This window comes from Arachis ipaensis, chromosome B10 (assembly GCF_059453495.1).
Source record: "Arachis ipaensis isolate K30076 ecotype BB chromosome B10, ASM5945349v1, whole genome shotgun sequence".
NCBI classification, from domain to species: domain Eukaryota; kingdom Viridiplantae; phylum Streptophyta; class Magnoliopsida; order Fabales; family Fabaceae; genus Arachis; species Arachis ipaensis.
The window spans coordinates 66,178,882-66,204,985 of record NC_142435.1 but is presented as its reverse complement, the minus strand read 5'-3'; positions in this window follow the sequence as shown (position 1 = coordinate 66,204,985).

The following is a 26,104-nucleotide window of genomic DNA, read 5'->3' as shown; positions in this document are numbered from 1 at the left end:
TAAATGTGCATAAGGGGTGCCAACGTTAGGGTCAAAGTTAGACCCCTAACGTTGGCACCAACGTCCATACCAGAAGGATTTGGCTTGCTGCTATGAAAAGTTGGGGCCAAAGTTAGACCCCTAACTTTGGCCCTAACGTTGGGACCAACTTTGGCTAACTTCAAAACCGGTTCAATTGGTTCACTTCGGTTCTTCTTCAAACTCCAAGAGCAATCAACCAAGGCCTCTTTCAACCCAATTCCACCAAGAGCAAAGGCCCATGATCATCACTCAAAGGCACAAGAGATAGTTAGAATAGGAATTTCATTTTAATTTGTTTTGAATTTCATTTTCATTTTGTAAAGCCTATATAAGGCATCATTTTCATATTAGTGAGGGGGCGAGCTCCACTAGGGAGCATTAGGAATAGAGAACTCTCTCTCTTTAGTTTTTTTTGAATCTTGAATTGAGATTGGAAGGAATTCTGTTTTCATTCTCTTTTTGCAACGTCTCTTTACTTCTTCTGCAATCTTTCTTTTAATTCTCTGCAACTTTCCTTTTATTGAATCAAGGAAGGGCTTGAGATCTAGACTTGTTTTCTAGTCTCTTGGATCCCCTGAGATCTTCACTTGTCTTTCTAGATTTCACAATTGATTTGAGTTCTCTCGCTGATTTACTTTCTGCTACAATTCCCTTCTCTGCAATTTTTACTTCCTGTTGCATTGCTTCTAATTTACATTTCCTGCACATTTACATTTTCTGCAATTTAAATATCCAGTTGCTTGATCTATTGCTCTCTTTAATTTCCCTGCACCCCACTCCCCTTTACATTTAATGAAATTTATCTTTCTTGCAATTTACATTTCTTGCTCTTTAAGTTACTTGCAATTTTACTTTCTGCATTTTAATTTTCCTTGTCATTTACATTCTGTTGGCTTCAATTGTCACTCAAATCACTCAATGTTAGCTTGACTAAACTAATCACCCACTAAAATTGCTTGATCCATCAATCCCTGTGGGATCGACCTCACCCCCGTGAGTTTTTATTACTTGATGCGACCCGGTGCACTTGCCGGTTAGATTTGTGTGTTTTGGGGAGAAATTCGTTTTTCACCAAAATACTCATCACCTTCTCAGGATAGCGTCATTTAAAGAACGAAAGTCAGCACAACGTAAAAAAAAATAAAAATAAAAATAAAAATAAAAATAAAAATAAAAATAAAAAAATAGAGAAAAAAACCGGAAAAAAACTAGAGGAGCCTGCCAAAGATGAGGCCATTACGACTCACCTTTATGTGTCTTTCTCGGGATAGCGTCATTTAAAGAACGAGGGTCAGCACAACGTACAAAAAAAAAACCCAGAGAAAAAATCCGGAAAAAAACCGGAGGAGCCTGCCGAAGATGAGGCCATTACGGGTCGCCTTTATGTGTCCTTCTCGGGATAGCGTCAATTAAAGAACGATGGTCAGCACAACGTTAAAAAAAAACTGGAGCCTGCCGAAGATGAGGCATTTACGACTCGCCTTTATGTGTCCTCCTCGAGATAGCGTCATTTAAAGAACGAGGGTCAGCACAACGTAAAAAAAAACAAAAAAAAAACCTATAGAAAAAATCCGAAAAAAAAACCGGAGGAGCCTGCCGAAGATGAGGCCATTACGGCTCGCCTTTATGTGTCCTTCTCGAAATAGCGTCATTTAAAGAACGATGGTCAACACAACGTTAAAAAAAAAAACCGGTAAAAAAACTGGAGGAGGCTGGCGAAGATGAGGCCATTACGGCTCGCCTTTATGTGTCCTTCTCGGGATATCGTCATTTAAAGAACGATGGTCAGCACAACGTAAAAAAAAAAAAAAAAACCCAGAGAAAAAATCCGGAAAAAAACCGGAGGAGCCTGCCGAAGATGAGGCCATTACGGGTCGCCTTTATGTGTCCTTCTCGGGATAGCGTCATTTAAAGAACGATAGTCAGCACAACGTTAAAAAAAAAACGGTAAAAAAACTGGAGCCTGCCGAAAATGAGGCCATTACGACTCGCCTTTATGTGTCCTCCTCGAGATAGCGTCATTTAAAGAACGAGGGTCAGCACAACGTAAAAAAAAAAAAAACCATAGAAAAAATCTGAAAAAAACCGGAGGAGCCTGCCGAAGATGAGGCCATTACGGCTCGCCTTTATGTGTCCTTCTCGGGATAGCGTCATTTAAAGAACGAAGGTCAGCACAACGTTAGAAAAAAAAAAAACCAGAGAAAAAAACCGGTAAAAAAACCGGAGGAGCCTGCCGAATATGAGGCCATTACGGCTCGCCTTTATATGTCCTTCTCAGGATAGCGTAATTTGAAGAACGAAGGTCAGCACAACGTAAAAAAAAATAAAAATAAAAATAAAAATAAAAATAAAAATAAAAAAAATAGAGAAAAAAACCGGAAAAAAACTAGAGGAGCCTGCCAAAGATGAGGCCATTACGACTCACCTTTATGTGTCTTTCTCGGGATAGCGTCATTTAAAGAACGAGGGTCAGCACAACGTACAAAAAAAAAAAAACCCAGAGAAAAAATCTGGAAAAAAACCGGAGGAGCCTGCCGAAGATGAGGCCATTACGGGTCGCCTTTATGTGTCCTCCTCGAGATAGCGTCATTTAAAGAACGAGGGTCAACACAACGTAAAAAAAAAAAAAAAAAAAAAAAAAAAAAAAAAAAAAAAACCTATAGAATAAATCCGAAAAAAAAACCGGAGGAGCCTGCCGAAGATGAGGCCATTACGGCTCGCCTTTATGTGTCCTTCTCGGGATAGCGTCATTTAAAGAACGATGGTCAGCACAACGTTAAAAAAAAACCGGTAAAAAAACTGGAGGAGCCTGCCGAAGATGAGGCCATTACGGGTCGTCTTTATGTGTCCTTCTCGGGATAGCGTCATTTAAAGAACGATGGACAGCACAACGTTAAAAAAAAAAAAGGTAAAAAAACTGGAGCCTGCCGAAGATGAGGCTATTACGACTTGCCTTTATGTGTCCTCCTCGAGATAGCGTCATTTAAAGAACGAGGGTCAGCACAACGTTAAAAAAAAAAAAAAAAAAAACCGATAAAAAAAATCCGAAAAAAAACCGAAGTAGCCTGCCGAAGATGAGGCCATTACGGCTCGCCTTTATGTGTCCTTCTCGGGATAGCGTCATTTAAAGAACGATGGTCAGCACAACGTTAAAAAAAAAAAAAAACCGGTAAAAAAATTGGAGGAGGCTGCCGAAGATGAGGCCATTACGGCTCGCCTTTATGTGTCTTTCTCGGGATATCGTCATTTAAAGAATGATGGTCAGCACAACGTAAAAAAAAAAAAAAACCCAGAGAAAAAATCCGGAAAAAAATCGGAGGAGCCTGCCGAAGATGAGGCCATTACGGGTCGCCTTTATGTGTCCTTCTCGGGATAGCGTCATTTAAAGAACGATGGTCAGCACAACGTTAAAAAAAAACGGTAAAAAAACTGGAGCCTGCCGAAGATGAGGCCATTACGACTCGCCTTTATGTGTCCTCCTCGGGATAGCGTCATTTAAAGAACGAGGATCAGCTCAACGTAAAAAAAAAAAAAAAAAACGCAGAGAAAAAATCCGAAAAAAACCGGAGGAGCCTGCCGAAGATGAGGCCATTACAGCTCAACTTTTTGTGTCCTTCTCGGGATAGCGTCATTTAAAGAATGAGGGTCAGCACAACATAAAAAAAAAAAAAAACGGAAAAAGACCGGAGGTGCCTGCCGAAGATGTGGCCATTACGGCTCGCCTTTATGTGTCCTTCTCGGGATAGCGTCATTTAAAGAACGAAGGTCAGCACAACGTAAAAAAAAATAAAAATAAAAATAAAAAAACAGAGAAAAAAACCGGAAAAAAACCAGAGGAGCCTGCCAAAGATGAGGCCATTACGAATCGCATTTATGTGTCCTCCTCGGGATAGCGTCATTTAAAGAACGAGGGTCAGCACAACGTAAAAAAAAAAAAAAAACAGAGAAAAAACCGGTAAAAAAAACGGAGGAGCCTGCCGAAGATGAGGCCATTACGGCTCGCCTTTATGTGTCCTTCTCGGGATAGCGTCATTTAAAGAACGAAGGTCAGCACAACGTAAAATAAAAATAAAAATAAAAATAAAAAACAGAGAAAAAAACTAGAGGAGCCTGCCAAAGATGAGGCCATTACGACTCACCTTTATGTGTCCTCCTCGAGATAGCGTCATTTAAAGAACGATGGTCAGCACAACGTTAAAAAAAAAAAACGGTAAAAAAACTGGAGCCTGCCGAAGATGAGGCAATTACGACTCGCCTTTATGTGTCCTCCTCGAGATAGCGTCATTTAAAGAACGAGGGTCAGCACAACGTAAAAAAAAAAAAAAAAAAAAAAAAAAAAAAAAAACCTATAGAAAAAATCCAAAGAAAAAATTCGGAAAAAAACCGGAGGAGCCTGCCGAAGATGAGGCCATTACGGCTCGCCTTTATGTGTCCTTCTCGGGATAGCGTCATTTAAAAAACGATGGTCAGCACAACATTAAAAAAAAAACCGGTAAAAAAACTGGAGGAGGCTGCCGAAGATGACGCCATTACGGCTCGCCTTTATGTGTCCTTCTCGGGATATCGTCATTTAAAGAACAATGGTCAGCACAACGTAAAAAAAAAAAAAAAAACCCAGAGAAAAAATCCGGAAAAAAATCGGAGGAGCCTGCCGAAGATGAGGCCATTACGGGTCGCCTTTATGTGTCCTTCTCGGGATAGCGTCATTTAAAGAACGATGGTCAGCACAATGTTAAAAAAAAACGGTAAAAAAACTGGAGCCTGCCGAAGATGAGGCCATTACGACTCGCCTTTATGTGTCCTCCTCGGGATAGCGTCATTTAAAGAACGAGGATCAGCACAACGTAAAAAAAAAAAAAAAAAAACGCAGAGAAAAAATCCGAAAAAAACCTGAGGAGCCTGCCGAAGATGAGGCCATTACAGCTCACATTTATGTGTCCTTCTCGGTATAGCGTCATTTAAAGAATGAGGGTCAGCACAACATAAAAAAAAATGGAAAAAGACCGGAGGTGCCTGCCGAAGATGTGGCCATTACGGCCCGCCTTTATGTGTCCTTCTCGGGATAGCGTCATTTAAAGAACGAAGGTCAGCACAACGTAAAAAAAAATAAAAATAAAAAAAGACAGAGAAAAAAACCGGAAAAAAACAAGAGGAGCCTGCCAAAGATGAGGCCATTACGACTCGCCTTTATGTGTCCTCCTCGGGATAGCGTCATTTAAAGAACGAGGGTCAGCACAACGTAAAAAAAAAAAAAAAAAAAAAAAAAAAAAAAAAAAAAAAAAAAACACAGAGAAAAAATCCGGAAAAAAACAGGAGGAGCCTGCCGAAGATGAGGCCATTACGGGTCGCCTTTATGTGTCCTTCTCGGGATAGCGTCATTTAAAGAACGATGGTCAGCACAACGTTAAAAAAAAACCGGTAAAAAAACTGGAGCCTGCCGAAGATGAGGCCATTACGACTCGCCTTTATGTGTCCTCCTCGAGATAGCGTCATTTAAAGAACGAGGGTCAGCACAACGTTAAAAAAAAAAAAAAAAAAAAACCATAGAAAAAATCCGAAAAAAAAACCGGAGGAGCCTGCCGAAGATGAGGACATTACGGCTCGCCTTTATGTGTCTTTCTCGGGATAGCGTCATTTAAAGAACGATGGTCAGCACAACGTTAAAAAAAAAACCGGTAAAAAAACTGGAGGAGGCTGCCGAAGATGAGGCCATTACGGCTCGCCTTTATTCGTCCTTCTCGGGATATCGTCATTTAAAGAACGATGGTCAGCACAACGTAAAAAAAAAAAAACCCCAGAGAAAAAATCCGGAAAAAAACCGGAGGAGCCTGCTGAAGATGAGGCCATTACGGGTCGCCTTTATGTGTCCTTCTCGGGATAGCGTCATTTAAAGAACGATGGTCAGCACAACGTTAAAAAAAAAACGGTAAAAAAACTGGAGCCTGTCGAAAATGAGGCCATTACGACTCGCCTTTATGTGTCCTCCTCGAGATAGCGTCATTTAAAGAACAAGGGTCAGCACAACGTAAAAAAAAAAAAAAACCCATAGAAAAAATCCGAAAAAAAACCGGAGGAGCTTGCCGAAGATGAGGCCATTACGGCTCGCCTTTATGTGTCCTTCTCGGGATAGCGTCATTTAAAGAACGAAGGTCAGCACAAAAAAAAAAAAAAAAAAAAACCGGTAAAAAAACCGGAGGAGCCTGCCGAAGATGAGGCCATTACGGCTCGCCTTTATATGTCCTTCTCAGGATAGCGTCATTTAAAGAACGAAGGTCAGCACAACGTAAAAAAAAATAAAAATAAAAATAAAAATAAAAAAAAACAGAGAAAAAAACCGGAAAAAAACTAGAGGAGCCTGCCAAAGATGAGGCCATTACGACTCACCTTTATGTGTCTTTCTCAGGATAGCGTCATTTAAAGAACGAGGGTCAGCACAACGTAAAAAAAAAAAAAAAAAAAAAAAAAAAAAAAAAAAAAAAAAAAGAAAAAAAAAACCCAGAGAAAAAATCCGAAAAAAAACCGGAGGAGCCTGCCGAAGATGAGGCCATTACGGGTCGCCTTTATGTGTCCTTCCCGGGATAGCGTCATTTAAAGAACGATGGTCAGCACAACGTTAAAAAAAAATGGTAACAAAACTAGAGCCTGCCGAAGATGAGGCAATTACGACTCGCCTTTATGTGTCCTCCTCGAGATAGCGTCATTTAAAGAACGAGGGTCAGCACAACGTAAAAAAAAAAACCCATAGAAAAAATCCAAAAAAAAAAAACCGGAGGAGCCTGCCGAAGATGAGGCCATTACGGCTCGCCTTTATGTGTCCTTCTCGGGATAGCGTCATTTAAAGAACGATGGTCAGCACAACGTTAAAAAAAAACCGGTAAAAAAACTGGAGGAGGCTGCCGAAGATGAGGCCATTACGGCTCGCCTTTATGTGTCCTTCTCGGGATATCGTCATTTAAAGAACGATGGTCAGCACAACGTAAAAAAAAAAAAAACCCAGAGAAAAAATCCGGAAAAAAACCGGAGGAGCCTGCCGAAGATGAAGCCATTACGGGTCGCCTTTATGTGTCCTTCTCGGGATAGCGTCATTTAAAGAACGATGGTCATCACAACGTTAAAAAAAAACGGTAAAAAAACTGGAGCCTGCCGAAGATGAGGCCATTACGACTCGCCTTTATGTGTCCTCCTCGAGATAGCGTCATTTAAAGAACGAGGGTCAGCACAACGTAAAAAAAAATACCCATAAAAAAAATCCGAAAAAAAACCGAAGCAGCCTGCCGAAGATGAGGCCATTACGGCTCGCCTTTATGTGTCCTTCTCGGGATAGCGTCATTTAAAGAACGATGGTCAGCAAAACGTTAAAAAAAAAAGAAACCGGTAAAAAAACTCGAGGAGGTTGCCGAAGATGAGGCCATTACGGCTCGCCTTTATGTGTCCTTCTCAGGATATCGTCATTTAAAGAACGATGGTCAGCACAACGTAAAAAAAAAAAAACCCAGAGAAAAAATCCGGAAAAAAACCGGAGGAGCCTGCCGAAGATGAGGCCATTACGGGTCGCCTTGATGTGTCCTTCTCGGGATAGCGTCATTTAAAGAACGATGGTCAGCACAACGTTAAAAAAAATGGTAAAAAAACTGGAGCCTGCCGAAGATGAGGCAATTACGACTCGCCTTTATGTGTCCTCCTCGAGATAGCGTCATTTAAAGAACGAGGGTCAGCACAACGTAAAAAAAAAAAAAAAAAAACCCATAGAAAAAATCCAAAAAAAAAACCGGAGAAGCCTGCCGAAGATGAGGCCATTACGGCTCGCCTTTATGTGTCCTTCTCGGGATATCGTCATTTAAAGAACGATGGTCAGCACAACGTAAAAAAAAAAAAAAACCCAGAGAAAAAATCCGGAAAAAAACCGGAGGAGCCTGCCGAAGATGAGGCCATTACGGGTCGCCTTTATGTGTCCTTCTCGGGATAGCGTCATTTAAAGAACGATGGTCAGCACAACGTTAAAAAAAAAACGGTAAAAAAACTGGAGCCTGCCGAAGATGAGGCCATTACGACTCGCCTTTATGTGTCCTCCTCGAGATAGCGTCATTTAAAGAACGAGGGTCAGCACAACGTAAAAAAAAAAACCCATAGAAAAAATCCAAAAAAAAAACCGGAGGAGCCTGCCGAAGATGAGGCCATTACGGCTCGCCTTTATGTGTCCTTCTCGGGATAGCGTCATTTAAAGAACGAAGGTCAGCACAAAAAAAAAAAAAAAAAAAAACCGGTAAAAAAACCGGAGGAGCCTGCCGAAGATGAGGCCATTACGGCTCGGCTTTATATGTCCTTCTCAGGATAGCGTCATTTAAAGAACGAAGGTCAGCACAACGTAAAAAAAAATAAAAATAAAAATAAAAATAAAAAAAACAGAGAAAAAAACCGGAAAAAAACTAGAGGAGCCTGCCAAAGATGAGGCCATTACGACTCACCTTTATGTGTCTTTCTCGGGATAGCGTCATTTAAAGAACGAGGGTCAGCACAACGTAAAAAAAAAAATAAAAAAAAAATAAAAATAAAAATATTCGGAAAAAAACCGGAGGAGCCTGCCGAAGATGAGGCCATTACGGGTCGCCTTTATGTGTCCTTCTCGGGATAGCGTCATTTAAAGAACGATGGTCAGCACAACATTAAAAAAAAAACGGTAAAAAAACTGGAGCCTGCCGAAGATGAGGCCATTACGACTCGCCTTTATGTGTCCTCCTCGAGATAGCGTCATTTAAAGAACGAGGGTCAGCACAACGTAAAAAAAAAAAAAAACCCATAGAAAAAATCCGAAAAAAAAAACCGGAGGAGCCTGCCGAAGATGAGGCCATTACGGCTCGCCTTTATGTGTCCTTCTCGGGATAGCGTCTTTTAAAGAACGATGATCAGCACAACGTTAAAAAAAAAACCGGTAAAAAAACTGGATGAGGCTGCTGAAGATGAGGCCATTACGGCTCGCCTTTATGTGTCCTTCTCGGGATATCGTCATTTAAAGAACGATGGTCAGCACAACGTAAAAAAAAAAAAAAACCCAGAGAAAAAATCCGGAAAAAAACCGGAGGAGCCTGCCGAAGATGAGGCCATTACGGGTCGCCTTTATGTGTCCTTCTCGGGATAGCGTCATTTAAAGAACGATAGTCAGCACAACGTTAAAAAAAAAAACGGTAAAAAAACTGGAGCCTGCCGAAGATGAGGCCATTACGACTCGCCTTTATGTGTCCTCCTCGAGATAGCGTCTGATGACAAGTCATCTTAGCCTAGTTTCACAAGCCTTTTTCTTTTGTTTTCATTTAGTTTTATGCACTTTCTTGTATTATAAATTAGCCATTTGAATTGGAATTGCATGGTTTCCTTAAATCAATCAACCACCTTTTAATTGATACAAAATCATGAGGTTCAAGCTAACTTTAGTTGATAATTAATTGATTTATAGACCTTATGAATTTTGTGATACTTTGATTGGTTGTTTTGATTACTTGTAGGTGAAGAAAGGAAACAAAAGGTGTGCCAACATTATGGAAGAAGGTTGCAAGAATGGGTTTGAAAAAATGGAATTCACGTTTGAGCTAACGTTTGCCTCAAACGTCAACTCAAACGTGAGTAGCAGTTGAAGAACACCCTGGGGAAAAGCCAACGTTTGAGCCAACGTTTGCCTCAAACGTTGAGGTCAAACGTTGGCTGAAGATTGAAGCTCCTGGAAAGCAACGTTTGAGCCAACGTTTGCCTCAAACGTGAGGTCAAACGTTGGCTCCAAAAGAGAAGGGAATTGAAGCTCCTGGGAAGGCAACGTTTGCGCCAACGTTTGCCTCAAACGTGAGGTCAAACGTTGGCGCCAAAGAGAAGAGAAATGGCATCCCTGGAGGCAGCAACGTTTGAGCCAACGTTTGACTCAAACGTGAGGTCAAACGTTGGCACCAAACAACATGAAGGGGGCACACTTCAAACAAGAATAACTTGAGTTGTAGAAGTCCAATTGAGGTGATTCCAAGTGGGTTAGAAAGTTGACATTCAGAGCTTTCCAACCATATATAATAGTCTCTATTGGGCACAAAAATTGGCAACACAACAAGAGGACAAAGTAGCCCCAAGAAGCATACAAAAGGGAAGAACCACGTTTGAGCTCACGTTTGACCTCAAACGTTAGCTCAAACGTGGATGACAGCAAATAGCCTATGCTGCATAATTTTACTCAAGTAACGTTTGAGTCAACGTTTGCCTCAAACGTTGGCTCAAACGTGAATGGTTCATGGCCCGGTTCACTAATGGATTTCTTCCCAACACCAAGAGCAATCAACGGAGGCTACTAGCAACCCAATTCCATCAAGACTAAAGGCCCAATTCAATGCTTAATGATCATTTGAAGAAAGTGTATAAATAGCTTAGGATTTGAAGTTTTAAGAGAGCTTTTTTTTTGGAGTTTTCATAAGAGTTTTCGGAGAGCTTTTCCTTGGAGAGTTTTCTTTAAACATTTTCATAAGCAGAGAGCTTTTGGTTTTTGAGCATTTTGAGATTCTGAGTCTTGGGTGTTGAAGAATTGAGGAAATTCTGTCTCAATCTCACCTTGAGATCTCTTTCTGTTTTGATTTACTGCATCATTGAGAATTTGTTGTTTCACCTCTTTTCATTACTGCTGGATCTTTACTTTTCTTGCAATTAAACTCTCAATTTGGATCTAGGAAGGTATTGAGATCTAGACTTGGTTATCTAGTCTCTTGGGTCCTGAGATCTGGAGTTTTCATTTTAATTTCTCTGTTGAACGCTTCTTCAAGCAATTTACATTTTCTGTTTGAGATCTACTGCAATTAAATTCATCCTTTACTTCCCTGCTTGTTGCAATTTACTTTCCTGTGTTTAATTTCTGCAATTCCACATCCCTAACCCATTTACAATTCAAGTCATTTACATTTCTTGCACTTTAAGATTCAGTCATTTACATTTCTTGCGATTTAAGTTTCAGCAATTTATATTTCTTGCACTTTAAGATTCAGTTTATTTACTTTCTTTGCTCTTTAATTTTCTGTAATCTACCCCTCTCCATTTATTTTCCATGCAATTTAAATTCTGGTAATCACAAATCACTCAACCAACACTTGATTCGCTTGACTAAATCAACCACTAAACTAAAATTGCTCAATCCTTCAATCCCTGTGGGATCGACCTCACTCACGTGAGTTATTATTACTTGATGCGACCCGGTGCACTTGCCGGTGAGTTTTGTGTCGGATCGTTTTCTGCACATCAAGTTTTTGGCGCCGTTGCCGGGGATTGATTAGATTGACAATGATTAAGTGAAATGGTAATTTAGATCAAGCACTTTTTCTTTAATTTTTGACTGACACACTAACTGTTTGAATTTTTGTCTGAGCTAATTGAAACCTCACTTTAGCAATAGAGTGAAGTTTCCTTGGTTTATCTTGCTGAATATGATTCTCATAGCTTGATAAATAAACGAGAGAAGTGATTTTCGTTCATTAATCTCTCAAGTTTACCAACTGTTTGACACATGGTGTCAACTAATCCTCTGACTACATTCTGGCATGAGAATATCCAATTTTCATTTGGATTGTTTGTGATTGTGCAGGTCATGGAGGAAAGGAATCCTACAGCAAGAGGAGAAAAATTGAGGCACTATGATTTTCAGCCTCCATGATCAAAGAATGAAGGATGTCAAGCTAGTGACAATAAAGAAGCGCTTTGTTGGGAGGCAACCCAACCTGAGGTAGTTTTCTTTTCATAGCTATTTTAATAAAAAGGTTAATTAACTTCATCTATATTGCAAGAAGCTAAGTTTGGTGTTACACACCAAAACAATTTAAGGGAGAATGAAGGATTCTAAGTTTGGTGTTCCACCAAAATTACATCATAAAACGCATTCTCACTTTCTGCATAATGCTAGCTTCAAGCATTTAGATAAACTAGTTAACTATTCTGCTGTTTCCTAGTTTTCAGTTATTACTTTTGAAAAAAAAAAAAAAAAAAGAAAAGTTTCACACATGGTTAATTGATGACAAGTCATCTTAGCCTATTTTAACTAGCCTTTTTCTTTTGTTTTCAATTGAATTATGCACTTTCTTGAGCCATAAGCAAGCCAATTGGGTAGATTTTCATGTTTCCTTTGATTTAATCAACCATGTATGAATTCATGCTATTTCATGAGGTTTTATGCTATATTTGTTGCATATTATGATAGAATGAATATCTCATGATTTTGAGCATAGCTTTGATGAGTTTGGTTGATTAATGATAGGTGAAGAAAGCTTGGAGAAAGGTTGAAGCAAAGAGGAATGGCTAGAAGTGAAGAGAGGACAATGGAATAAGTGAAATTGAACCGGGAGGCATAAAGTTAGCCCCAACGTTAGCCCCCTAACTTGGAGGCTAACGTTAGGCATGAAGATTACTCCCTGGGCTCCCCACGTTTGAGCCAACGTTAGACCCCTAACTTGGAGGCTAACGTTGGCACATAAATTACAAAGGGGGAAGGGCCAACGTTTGCGCCAACGTTAGCCCCCTAACTTGGAGGCTAACGTTGGCGCCACACACCACAACAGCTTGAAGGGGTATACTTCCAACAAGAATAACTTGAGCTACAGAGCTCCAAATGAGGTGATTCAAGAAGCATTGGAAAGTAGGAATCAAGAGCTTTCCAAGCATATATGGCACTGCATGGTGGACACTAAAATTAAGGGAGAAAACTGCCCCGCAATGTGCATAAACGAACATGGTGGCAACCTGCAGTGAGGCCAACTGACCTCTGCACCTTCAAAGGAGTATAACTCGAGCTGTAGAGCTCCAAATAATGTGCTCCCAACGGCATTGGAAAGTAGACATCCAGGGCTTTCCAACAATGTATAATAGTATGGGGTGGACATTACATTTGAGCCTCCAGAACTGGCGTTTTCCCCAACGTTTGAGGGCTAACGTTACCTCAAACGCTGCACACCAAAGCCAGCAACCATGCCCTCTTCAAATGATCATAACTTGAGTTGTAGATGTCCAATTGAAGTGATTCCAAGTGGGTTAGAAAGCTGACATTCAGAGCTTTCCAACCATATATGATAGTCTATATTGGGCATAAAATTGGCAACATGACAAGAGGACAAAATTGGCGCCATAAATGTGCATAAGGCATTGCCAACGTTAGGGTCAAAGTTAGACCCCTAACGTTGGCACCAACGTCCATACCAGCAGATTGTGTTTGCTGATGTGAAAAGTTGGAGCCAAAGTTAGACCCCTAACTTTGGCTCAAACTTTAGGTCCAACTTTGGCTAACCTCAAACCCGGTTCAATTGGTTCACTTTGGTTCTTCTTCAAACTCCAAGAGCAATCAACCAAGGCCTTTATCAACCCAATTCCATCAAGAGCAAGGGCCCAAATGATCATCACTCAAAGGCACAAGAAATAGATAAAATAGGAATTTTATTTAATTGTAATTTGTTTTTAATTTCATTTTCATTTCCATTTTGTAAAGCCTATATAAGGCATCATTTTCATATTGGTTAGGAGGCTGGCTCCACTAGGGAGCACTAGAATTTGAGAGCTCTCTCTTTAATTTTCTTTGTTTTGAATCTTGGGTGGAGAATTGAAGGTGTTCTGTTTCATTCTCCCTCTGAGATTTCTCTCTGTTTACTTGCTGCATAATTTGAAGGAATTGTGATTTGAATAAAAACTCTCTTTACTGCTTTCCTCTCTATTTTCTTCTGCAATTATTCTCTGTTGGATCAAGGAAGGAATTGAGATCTAGACTTGGTCTCTAGTCTCATCCAACCCCTGAGATCTTCAACCTCTCGTTCAGATTTTGCAATTGAGCCAAGTTGCTTTCTGTTTTGATTTTTCAAGTGATTTTCCAATTCTGTTGAACCTGCTACATCTTTTACTTCTCTGTTTGATTGCTATTTACACTTCCTTGTTTGCTTTCTTTAATTTCTCTACACCCAATTCCCTTTACATTTGATGCAATTTACTTTTCTTGTCATTTAAGATTTTGCCAATTTACTTTTCTTGCAATTTAAGTTTCAATGCAATTTACTTTCTGCAACTTTAAATTCATTGTCCTTTACTTCTTGTTGGTTACAATTTCACACAATTCACTCTATGTTAGCTTGACTAAACTAATCACCCACTAAAATTGCTTGATCCATCAATCCCTGTGGGATCGACCTCACTCCCGTGAGTTATTATTACTTGATGCGACCCGGTGCACTTGCCGGTTAGTTTTGGGTATTTTGGGAGAGATTCGTTTTTCCTCCAAAATATCTCATCATTAATCTGATGCATGAGAACCATTGGCAAGGTACTAAGTTTGGTGTTCCCACACCAAAGTAAGTTCAAAAATCCCACAAATAAATCATGCATGCTAACCATTTTTCAAGTGCTTGGGGAACAAGCAACTTTCAATATCATTGCAGAGGTCCATACAAGCTTTTGGAAGGATTAAACATCATCAACCAAAGAAACAAGAGATGAATCTGAAGGCCAGCAATGATGATGATGAGAAGAAGGAAAGCAAGTGAACTCCAAAAGGTTGTATTGTTAAGTGATTATCTTACATCAAACATTGCTATGATTGAGAGTGGTTTAGTTTCCCTGATTATCTGTCTGTTTAGCATAGTTTCTTTTCTGCAATTCAATAAGCAAGATGCTTGATCATTCACAACATTTTTCTCTTCAAAACTTGTTTGCACTCAATGTTCAAAAAAATTGCATCACATGAAAGTTCTTTGAAAAGAAGGATTGAGGAATTAAACAATTTTGAGGCAAGCAAAAGATTAGGAGAAGTGGTGGTTCTAGTTGTATGAGTATGTATTGAGGTTGCATGCTTGTGAAAACTTGCATGAGAGCTCATAGGCAGGACATGAAGTTCAAAGAAGTATTGTGGAGATTCTCAAAAATCAATTGATCCAAGAAGCAGCAAACAAAACAAAAGAAAATAAAGAAAATACAAAAGAAAAAAAAAAGAACATGGCCCAAGGCTCTGAGCATCAATTGCTAGGCAGAAAAAGAAAGAAGAAACAAAACTCAAAGAGTTGTTAGCCTAGTAAATGCTTGTGGTTGAGTTGTGTCAAAGAAAGAGGCTTGAGCAAGTAAATCCTTAGGGGTGCTTCAACACCTAATACCTTAAAACCAACTGGTTTAGGAGTATTGATTGAGAGCTTATCTAAAGAGCCGCTTTGAGACATGACACTTAGAGTCAAGGCCAAAGCACAGAAACTATAAGCTGCTTCAAGGTGACTACATATAAAGAGATCTCCATGATACCATTTGGATGAAAATCCTAAGACCTAAGACTCCCAATATGTGAGGACTAGTAAGCACTGAAGCCCTTTGTATGAGCATATAATTTAGAGTTCACCCCACTGTTACTTGATCACTTCACTCACTGGACTTTACAAGTTGTTCTTCAATCCGTCTTAAATGAAAGAACCATTGAGCATAATTCATTTCTTGCTTGGGGACAAGCAAGCTTTAAGTTTGGTGTTGTGATGACAAGTCATCTTAGCCTAGTTTCACTAGCCTTTTTCTTTTGTTTTCATTTAGTTTTATGAACTTTCTTGTATTATAAATTAGCCATTTGAATTGGAATTGCATGGTTTCCTTAAATCAATCAACCACCTTTTAATTGATACAAAATCATGAGGTTCAAGCTAACTTTAGTTGATAATTAATTGATTTATAGACCTTGTGAATTTTGTGATACTTTGATTGGTTGTTTTGATTACTTGTAGGTGAAGAAAGGAAACAAAAGGTGTGCCAACATTATGGAAGAAGGTTGCAAGAATGGGTTTGAGAAAATGGAATTCACGTTTGAGCTAACGTTTGCCTCAAACGTCAACTCAAACGTCAATTCATAAGAGTTTTCGGAGAGCTTTTCCTTGGAGAGTTTTCTTTAAACATTTTCATAAGCAGAGAGCTTTTGGTTTTGGAGCATTTTGAGATTCTGAGTCTTGGGTGTTGAAGAATTGAGGAAATTCTGTCTCAATCTCACCTTGAGATCTCTTTCTGTTTTGATTTACTGCATCATTGAGAATTTGCTGTTTCACCTCTTTTCATTTACTGCTGGATCTTTACTTTTCTTGCAATTAAACTCTCAATTTGGATCTAGGAAGGTATTGAGATCTAGACTTGGTTATCTAGTCTCTTGGGTCCTGAGATCTAGAGTTTTCATTTTAATTTCTCTGTTGAACGCTTCTTCAAGCAATTTACATTTTCTGTTTGAGATCTACTGCAATTAAATTCATCCTTTACTTCCCTGCTTGTTGCAATTTACTTTCCTGTGTTTAATTTCTGCAATTCCATATCCCTAACCCATTTACATTTCAAGTCATTTACATTTCTTGCACTTTAAGATTCAGTCATTTACATTTCTTGCGATTTAAGTTTCTGCAATTTATATTTCTTGCACTTTAAGATTCAGTTTATTTACTTTCTTTGCTCTTTAATTTTCTGTAATCTACCCCTCTCCATTTATTTTCCATGCAATTTAAATTCTGGTAATCACAAATCACTCAACCAACACTTGATTCGCTTGACTAAATCAACCACTAAACTAAAATTGCTCAATCCTTCAATCCCTGTGGGATCGACCTCACTCACGTGAGTTATTATTACTTGATGCGACCCGGTGCACTTGCCGGTGAGTTTTATGTCGGATCGTTTTCCGCACATCAGCGTCATTTAAAGAACGAGGGTCAGCACAACGTAAAAAAAAAAAAAAAAAAAAACCCATAAAAAAATCCGAAAAAAAACCGAAGCAGCCTGCCGAAGATGAGGCCATTACGGCTCGCCTTTATGTGTCCTTCTCGGGATAGCATCATTTAAAGAACGATGGTCAGCACAACGTTAAAAAAAAAGAAACCGGTAAAAAAATTGGAGGAGGCTGCCGAAGATGAGGCTATTACGGCTCGCCTTTAAGTGTCCTTCTCGGGATATCGTCATTTAAAGAATGATGGTCAGCACAACGTAAAAAAAAAAAAAAAAACCCAGAGAAAAAATCCGGAAAAAAACCGGAGGAGCCTGCCGAAGATGAGGCCATTACGGGTCGCCTTTATGTGTCCTTCTCGGGATAGCGTCATTTAAAGAACGATGGTCAGCACAACGTTAAAAAAAATGGTAAAAAAACTGGAGCCTGCCGAAGATGAGGCCATTACGACTCGCCTTTATGTGTCCTCCTCGGGATAGCGTCATTTAAAGAACGAGGATCAGCACAACGTAAAAAAAAAAAACAAACGCAGAGAAAAAATCCGAAAAAAACCGGAGGAGCCTGCCGAAGATGAGGCCATTACAGCTCACCTTTATGTGTCCTTCTCGGGATAGCGTCATTTAAAGAATGAGGGTCAGCACAACATAAAAAAAAAAAAAAAAAAAAACGGGAAAAGACCAGAGGTGCCTGCCGAAGATGTGGCCATTACCGCTCGCCTTTATGTGTCCTTCTCGGGATAGCGTCATTTAAAGAACGAAGGTCAGCACAACGTAAAAAAAAATAAAAATAAAAATAAAATAAAAAAAAAAAAACAGAGAAAAAAACCGAAAAAAAACCAGAGGAGCCTGCCAAAGATGAGGCCATTACGACTCGCCTTTATGTGTCCTCCTCAGGATAGCGTCATTTAAAGAACGAGGGTCAGCACAACGTAAAAAAAAAAAAACCCAAAGAAAAAATCCGGAAAAAAATCGGAGGAGCCTGCCGAAGATGAGGCCATTACGGGTCGCCTTTATGTGTCCTTCTCGGGATAGCGTCATTTAAAGAACGATGGTCAGCACAACGTTAAAAAAAAAACGGTAGAAAAACTGGAGCCTGCCGAAGATGAGGCCATTACGACTTGCCTTTATGTGTCCTCCTCGAGATAGCGTCATTTAAAGAACGAGGGTCAGCACAACGTAAAAAAAAAAAAAAAAAACCCATAAAAAAAGTCCGAAAAAAACCGAAGCAGCCTGCCGAAGATGAGGCCATTACGGCTCGCCTTTATGTGTCCTTCTCGAGATAGCGTCATTTAAAGAACGATGGTCAGCACAACGTTAAAAAAAAAAGAAACCGGTAAAAAAATTGGATGAGGCTGCCGAAGATGAGGCCATTACGGCTCGCCTTTAAGTGTCTTTCTCGGGATATCGTCATTTAAAGAATGATGGTCAGCACAACGTAAAAAAAAAAAAAAAAACCCAGAGAAAAAATCCGGAAAAAAACCGGAGGAGCCTGCCGAAGATGAGGCCATTACGGGTCGCCTTTATGTGTCCTTCTCGGGATAGCGTCATTTAAAGAACGATGGTCAGCACAACGTTAAAAAAAATGGTAAAAAAACTGGAGCCTGCCGAAGATGAGGCCATTACGACTCGCCTTTATGTGTCCTCCTCGGGATAGCGTCATTTAAACAACGAGGATCAGCACAACGTAAAAAAAAAAAAACGCAGAGAAAAAATCCGAAAAAAACCGGAGGAGCCTGCCGAAGATGAGGCCATTACAGCTCACCTTTATGTGTCCTTCTCGGGATAGCGTCATTTAAAGAATGAGGGTCAGCACAACATAAAAAAAAAAAAAAACGAAAAAAGACCGGAGGTTCCTGCCGAAGATGTGGCCATTACGGCTCGCCTTTATGTGTCCTTCTCGGGATAGCGTCATTTAAAGAACGAAGGTCAGCACAACGTAAAAAAAAATAAAAATAAAAATAAAAATAAAAAAACAGAGAAAAAAACCGGAAAAAAACCAGAGGAGCCTGCCAAAGATGAGGCCATTACGACTCGCCTTTATGTGTCCTCCTCGAGATAGCATCATTTAAAGAACGAGGGTCAGCACAACGTAAAAAAAAAAAAAAAACCCAAAGAAAAAATCCGGAAAAAAACCGGAGGAGCCTGCCGAAGATGAGTCCATTACGGGTCGCCTTTATGTGTCCTTATCGGGATAGCGTCATTTAAAGAACGATGGTCAGCACAACGTTAAAAAAAAACGGTAAAAAAACTGGAGCTTGCCGAAGATGAGGCCATTACGACTCGCCTTTACGTGTCCTCCTCGAGATAGCGTCATTTAAAGAACGAGGGTCAGCACAACGTATAAAAAAAAAAAAAACCCATAGAAAAAATCCGAAAAAAAAACTGGAGGAGCCTGCCGAAGATGAGGCCATTACGGCTCGCCTTTATGTGTCCTTCTCGGGATAGCGTCATGTAAAGAACGATGGTCAGCACAACGTTAAAAAAAAAAACCGGTAAAAAAACTAGAGGAGGCTACCGAAGATGAGGCCATTATGGCTCGCCTTTATGTGTCCTTCTCGGGATATCGTCATTTAAAGAACGATGGTCAGCACAACGTAAAAAAAAAAAAAAAAACCCAGAAAAAAATCCGGAAAAAAACCGGAGGAGCCTGCCGAAGATGAGGCCATTACGGGTCGCCTTTATGTGTCCTTCTCGGGATAGCGTCATTTAAAGAACGATGGTCAGCACAACGTTAAAAAAAACGGTAAAAAAACTGGAGCCTGCTGAAGATGAGGCCATTACGGCTTGCCTTTATGTGTCCTCCTCGAGATAGCGTCATTTAAAGAACGAGGGTCAGCACAACGTAAAAAAAAAAAAAAAAAACGCAGAGAAAAAATCCGGAAAAAACCGGAGGAGCCTGCCAAAGATGAGGCCATTACAGCTCACCTTTATGTGTTCTTCTCGGGATAGCGTCATTTAAAGAATGAGGGTCAGGACAACGTAAAAAAAAAAAACCATAGAAAAAATCCGAAAAAAAACCGGAGGAGCCTACCGAAGATGAGGCCATTACGGGTCGCCTTTATGTGTCCTTCTTGGGCTAGCGTCATTTAAAGAATGATGGTCAGTACAACGTTAAAAAAAAACGGTAAAAAAACTGGAGCCTGCCGAAGATGAGGCCATTACGACTCGCCTTTATGTGTCCTCCTCGAGATAGCATCATTTAAAGAACGAGGGTCAGCACAACCTAAAAAAAAAAAACCATAGAAAAAATCGGAAAAAAAAAAACGGAGGAGCCTGCTGAAGATGAGGCCATTACGGCTCGCCTTTAAGTGTCCTCCTCGGGATAGCGTCATTTATAGAACGAGGGTCAGCACAACGTAAAAAAAAAAAAAACAGAGAAAAAAACCGAAAAAAACCGGAGGAGCCTGCCGAAGATGAGGCCATTAAGGCTCGCCTTTATGTGTCCTCCTCGGGATAGCGTCATTTAAAGAACGAGGGTCAGCACAACGTAAAAAAAAAAAAAAACGCAGAGAAAAAATCCGGAAAAAACCGGTGGAGCCTGCCAAAGATGAGGCCATTACAGCTCACCTTTATGTGTTCTTCTTGGGATAGCGTCATTTAAAGAATGAGGGTCAGGACAACGTAAAAAAAAAAAACCATAGAAAAAATCCGAAAAAAAACCGGAGGAGCCTGCCGAAGATGAGGCCATTACGGCTCGCCTTTATGTGTCCTTCTCGGGATAGCGTCATTTAAAGAATGATGGTCAGCACAATGTTAAAAAAAAAAACCGGTAAAAAACTGGAGGAGGCTGCCGAAGATGAGGCTATTACGGCTCGCCTTTTTGTGTCCTTCTCGGGATATCGTCATTTTAAGAACGATGGTCAGCACAACGTAAAAAAAAAAAAAAAAACCCAGAGAAAAAATCCGGAAAAAAACCGGAGGAGCCTGCCGAAGATGAGGCCATTACGGTTCTCCTTTATGTGTCCTTCTCGGGATAGCGTCATTTAAAGAACGATGGTCAGCACAACGTTAAAAAAAAACGGTAAAAAAATTGGAGCCTGCCGAAGATGAGGCCATTACGACTCGCCTTTATGTGTCCTCCTCGAGATAGCGTCATTTAAAGAACGAGGGTCAGCACAACGTAAAAAAAATCCCATAGAAAAAATCCGAAAAAAAACCGGAGGAGCCTGCCGAAGATGAGGCCATTACGGCTCGCCTTTATCTGTCCTCCTCGGGATAGCGTCATTTAAAGAACGAGGGTCAGCACAACGTAAAAAAAAACAGAGAAAAAAACCAAAAAAAAACCGGAAAAAGACCGGAGGAGCCTGCCGAAGATGTGGCCATTACGGCTCGCCTTTATGTGTCCCTCGCGGGATAGCATCATTTAAAGAACGAAGGTCAGCACAACGTAAAAAAAAAATAAATAAAAAAAATAAAAAATAAATAAAAAAAACCCAAAGAAAAAAACCGGTAAAAAAACCGAAGGAGCCTGCCGAAGATGTGGCCATTACGGCTCGCCTTTATGTGTCCTTCTCAGGATAGCGTCATTTAAAGAACGAAGGTCAGCACAACGTAAAAAAAAAATAAAAATAAAAAAAATAGAGAAAAAAACCGTAAAAAAACCAGAGGAGTCTGCCAAAGATGAAGCCATTACGACTCGCCTTTATGTGTCCTCCTCGAGATAGCGTCATTTAAAGAACGAGGGTCAGCACAATGTAAAAAAAAAAAAACCCAGAGAAAAAATCCGGAAAAAAACCGGAGGAGCCTGCCGAAGATGAGGCCATTACGGGTCGCCTTTATATGTCCTTCTCGGGATAGCGTCATTTAAAGAACGATGGTCAGCACAACGTTAAAAAAAAATGGTAAAAAAACTGGAGCCTGCCGAAGATGAGGCCATTACGACTCGCCTTTATGTGTCCTCCTCGAGATAGCGTCATTTAAAGAATGAGGGTCAGCACAACGTCAAAAAAAAAAAAAAAAACCCATAGAAAAAATCCGAAAAAAAACCGGAAGAGCCTGCCCAAGATGAGGCCATTACGGCTCATCTTTATGTGTCCTTCTCGGGATAGCGTCATTTAAAGAACGATGGTCAGCACAACGGTAAAAAAAAAACCGGTAAAAAAACTGGAGGAGGCTGCCGAAGATGAGGCCATTACGGCTCGCCTTTATGTGTCCTTCTCGGGATATCGTCATTTAAAGAACGATGTTCAGCACAACGTAAAAAAAAAAAAAACTAGAGAAAAAATCCTGAAAAAAACCGGAGGAGCCTGCCGAAGATGAGGCCATTACGGGTCGCCTTTATGTGTCCTTCTCGGGATAGCGTCATTTAAAGAATGATGGTCAGCACAACGTCAAAAAAAAAACGGTAAAAAAACTGGAGCCTGCCGAAGATGAGGCCATTACGACTCGCCTTTATGTGTCCTCCTCGGGATAGCGTCATTTAAAGAACGAGGATCAGCACAACGTAAAAAAAAAAAAACGCAGAGAAAAAATCTGAAAAAAACCTGAGGAGCCTGCCGAAGATGAGGCCATTACAGCTCACCTTTATGTGTCCTTCTCGGGATAGCGTCATTTAAAGAATGAGGGTCAGCTCAACATAAAAAAAAAAAAAAAAAAAAAAAAAAAAACGGAAAAAGACCGGAGGTGCCTGCCGAAGATGTGGCCATTACGGCTCGCCTTTATGTGTCCTTCTCGGGATAGCGTCATTTAAAGAACGAAGGTCAGCACAACGTAAAAAAAAATAAAAATAAAAAAAAAAACAGAGAAAAAAACCGGAAAAAAAACCAGAGGAGCCTGCCAAAGATGAGGCCATTACGACTCGCCTTTATGTGTCCTCCTCGGGATAGCATCATTTAAAGAACGAGGGTAAGCACAACGTTTAAAAAAAAAAAACCAGAGAAAAAATCCGGGAAAAAACCGGAGGAGCCTGCCGAAGATGAGGCCATTACGGGTCGCCTTTATGTGTCCTTCTCGGGATAGCGTCATTTAAAGAACGATGGTCAGCACAACGTTGAAAAAAAAAACGGTAAAAAAACTGGAGCCTGCCAAAGATGAGGCCATTACGACTCGCCTTTATGGGTCCTCCTCGAGATAGCGTCATTTAAAGAACGAGGGTCAGCACAACGTAAAAAAAAAAAAAAAAAAACGCAGAGAAAAAATCCGGAAAAAACCGGAGGAGCCTGCCAAAGATGAGGCCATTACAGCTCACCTTTATGTGTTCTTCTCGGGATAGCGTCATTTAAAGAATGAGGGTCAGGACAACGTAAAAAAAAAAAACCATAGAAAAAATCCGAAAAAAAACCGGAGGAGCCTACCGAAGATGAGGCCATTACGGGTCGCCTTTATGTGTCCTTCTTGGGCTAGCGTCATTTAAAGAATGATGGTCAGTACAACGTTAAAAAAAAAACGGTAAAAAAACTGGAGCCTGCCGAAGATGAGGCCATTACGACTCGCCTTTATGTGTCCTCCTCGAGATAGCATCATTTAAAGAACGAGGGTCAGCACAACCTAAAAAAAAAAAAAACCATAGAAAAAATCGGAAAAAAAAAACGGAGGAGCCTGCTGAAGATGAGGCCATTACGGCTCGCCTTTAAGTGTCCTCCTCGGGATAGCGTCATTTAAAGAACGAGGGTCAGCACAACGTAAAAAAAAAAAAAAAACAGAGAAAAAAACCGAAAAAAACCGGAGGAGCCTGCCGAAGATGAGGCCATTAAGGCTCGCCTTTATGTGTCCTCCTCGGGATAGCGTCATTTAAAGAACGAGGGTCAGCACAACGTAAAAAAAAAAAAAAAAACGCAGAGAAAAAATCCGGAAAAAACCGGAGGAGCCTGCCAAAGATGAGGCCATTACAGCTCACCTTTATGTGTTCTTCTCGGGATAGCGTCATTTAAAGAATGAGGGTCAGGACAACGTAAAAAAAAAACCATAGAAAAAATCCGAAAAAAAACCGGAGGAGCCTGCCGAAGATGAGGCCATTACGGCTCGCCTTTATGTGTCCTTCTCGGGATAACGTCATTTAAAGAATGATGGTCAGCACAATGTTAAAAAAAAAACCGGTAAAAAACTAGAGGAGGCTGCCGAAGATGAGGCCATTACGGCTCGCCTTTTTGTGTCCTTCTCGGGATATCGTCATTTTAAGAACGATGGTCAGCACAACGTAAAAAAAAAAAAAAAACCCAGAGAAAAAATCCGGAAAAAAACCGGAGGAGCCTGCCGAAGATGAGGCCATTACGGTTCGCCTTTATGTGTCCTTCTCGGGATAGCGTCATTTAAAGAACGATGGTCAGCACAACGTTAAAAAAAAACGGTAAAAAAATTGGAGCCTGCCGAAGATGAGGCCATTACGACTCGCCTTTATGTGTCCTCCTCGAGATAGCGTCATTTAAAGAACGAGGGTCAGCACAACGTAAAAAAAAATCCCATAGAAAAAATCCGAAAAAAAACCGGAGGAGCCTGCCGAAGATGAGGCCATTACGGCTCGCCTTTATCTGTCCTCCTCGGGATAGCGTCATTTAAAGAACGAGGGTCAGCACAACGTAAAAAAAAAACAGAGAAAAAAACCAAAAAAAAACCAGAAAAAGACCGGAGGAGCCTGCCGAAGATGTGGCCATTACGGCTCGCCTTTATGTGTCCCTCTCGGGATAGCATCATTTAAAGAACGAAGGTCAGCACAACGTAAAAAAAAAAATAAATAAAAAAAATAAAAAATAAATAAAAAAAACCCAAAGAAAAAAACCGGTAAAAAAAACCGGAGGAGCCTGCCGAAGATGTGGCCATTACGGCTCGCCTTTATGTGTCCTTCTCAGGATAGCGTCATTTAAAGAACGAAGGTCAGCACAACGTAAAAAAAAAATAAAAATAAAAAAAATAAAGAAAAAAACCGGAAAAAAACCAGAGGAGTCTGCCAAAGATGAAGCCATTACGACTCGCCTTTATGTGTCCTCCTCGGGATAGCGTCATTTAAAGAACGAGGGTCAGCACAACGTAAAAAAAAAAACCCAGAGAAAAAATCCGGAAAAAAACCGGAGGAGCCTGCCGAAGATGAGGCCATTACGGGTCGCCTTTATGTGTCCTTCTCGGCATAGCGTCATTTAAAGAACGATGGTCAGCACAACGTTAAAAAAAAATGGTAAAAAAACTGGAGCCTGCCGAAGATGAGGCCATTACGACTCGCCTTTATGTGTCCTCCTCGAGATAGCGTCATTTAAAGAATGAGGGTCAGCACAACGTCAAAAAAAAAAAAAAACCCATAGAAAAAATCCGAAAAAAAACCGGAAGAGCCTGCCCAAGATGAGGCCATTACGGCTCGTCTTTATGTGTCCTTCTCGGGATAGCGTCATTTAAAGAACGATGGTCAGCACAACGTTAAAAAAAAAACCGGTAAAAAAACTGGAGGAGGCTGCCGAAGATGAGGCCATTACGGCTCGCCTTTATGTGTCCTTCTCGGGATATCGTCATTTAAAGAACGATGTTCAGCACAACGTAAAAAAAAAAAAAAACCTAGAGAAAAAATCCTGAAAAAAACTGGAGGAGCCTGCCGAAGATGAGGCCATTACGGGTCGCCTTTATGTGTCCTTCTCGGGATAGCGTCATTTAAAGAATGATGGTCAGCACAACGTCAAAAAAAAAACGGTAAAAAAACTGGAGCCTGCCGAAGATGAGGCCATTACGACTCGCCTTTATGTGTCCTCCTCGGGATAGCGTCATTTAAAGAACGAGGATCAGCACAACGTAAAAAAAAAAAAAACGCAGAGAAAAAATCTGAAAAAAACCTGAGGAGCCTGCCGAAGATGAGGCCATTACAGCTCACCTTTATGTGTCCTTCTCGGGATAGCGTCATTTAAAGAATGAGGGTCAGCTCAACATAAAAAAAAAAAAAAAAAAAAAAAAAAAACGGAAAAAGACCGGAGGTGCCTGCCGAAGATGTGGCCATTACGGCTCGCCTTTATGTTTCCTTCTCGGGATAGCGTCATTTAAAGAACGAAGGTCAGCACAACGTAAAAAAAAATAAAAAAAAAAAAACAGAGAAAAAAACCGGAAAAAAAACCAGAGGAGCCTGCCAAAGATGAGGCCATTACGACTCGCCTTTATGTGTCCTCCTCGGGATAGCGTCATTTAATGAACGAGGGTAAGCACAACGTTTAAAAAAAAAAAAAAAAACCAGAGAAAAAATCCGGGAAAAAACCGGAGGAGCCTGCCGAAGATGAGGCCATTACGGGTCGCCTTTATGTGTCCTTCTCGGGATAGCGTCATTTAAAGAACGATGGTCAGCACAACGTTGAAAAAAAAAACGGTAAAAAAACTGGAGCCTGCCGAAGATGAGGCCATTACGACTCGCCTTTATGTGTCCTCCTCGAGATAGCGTCATTTAAAGAACGAGGGTCAGCACAAC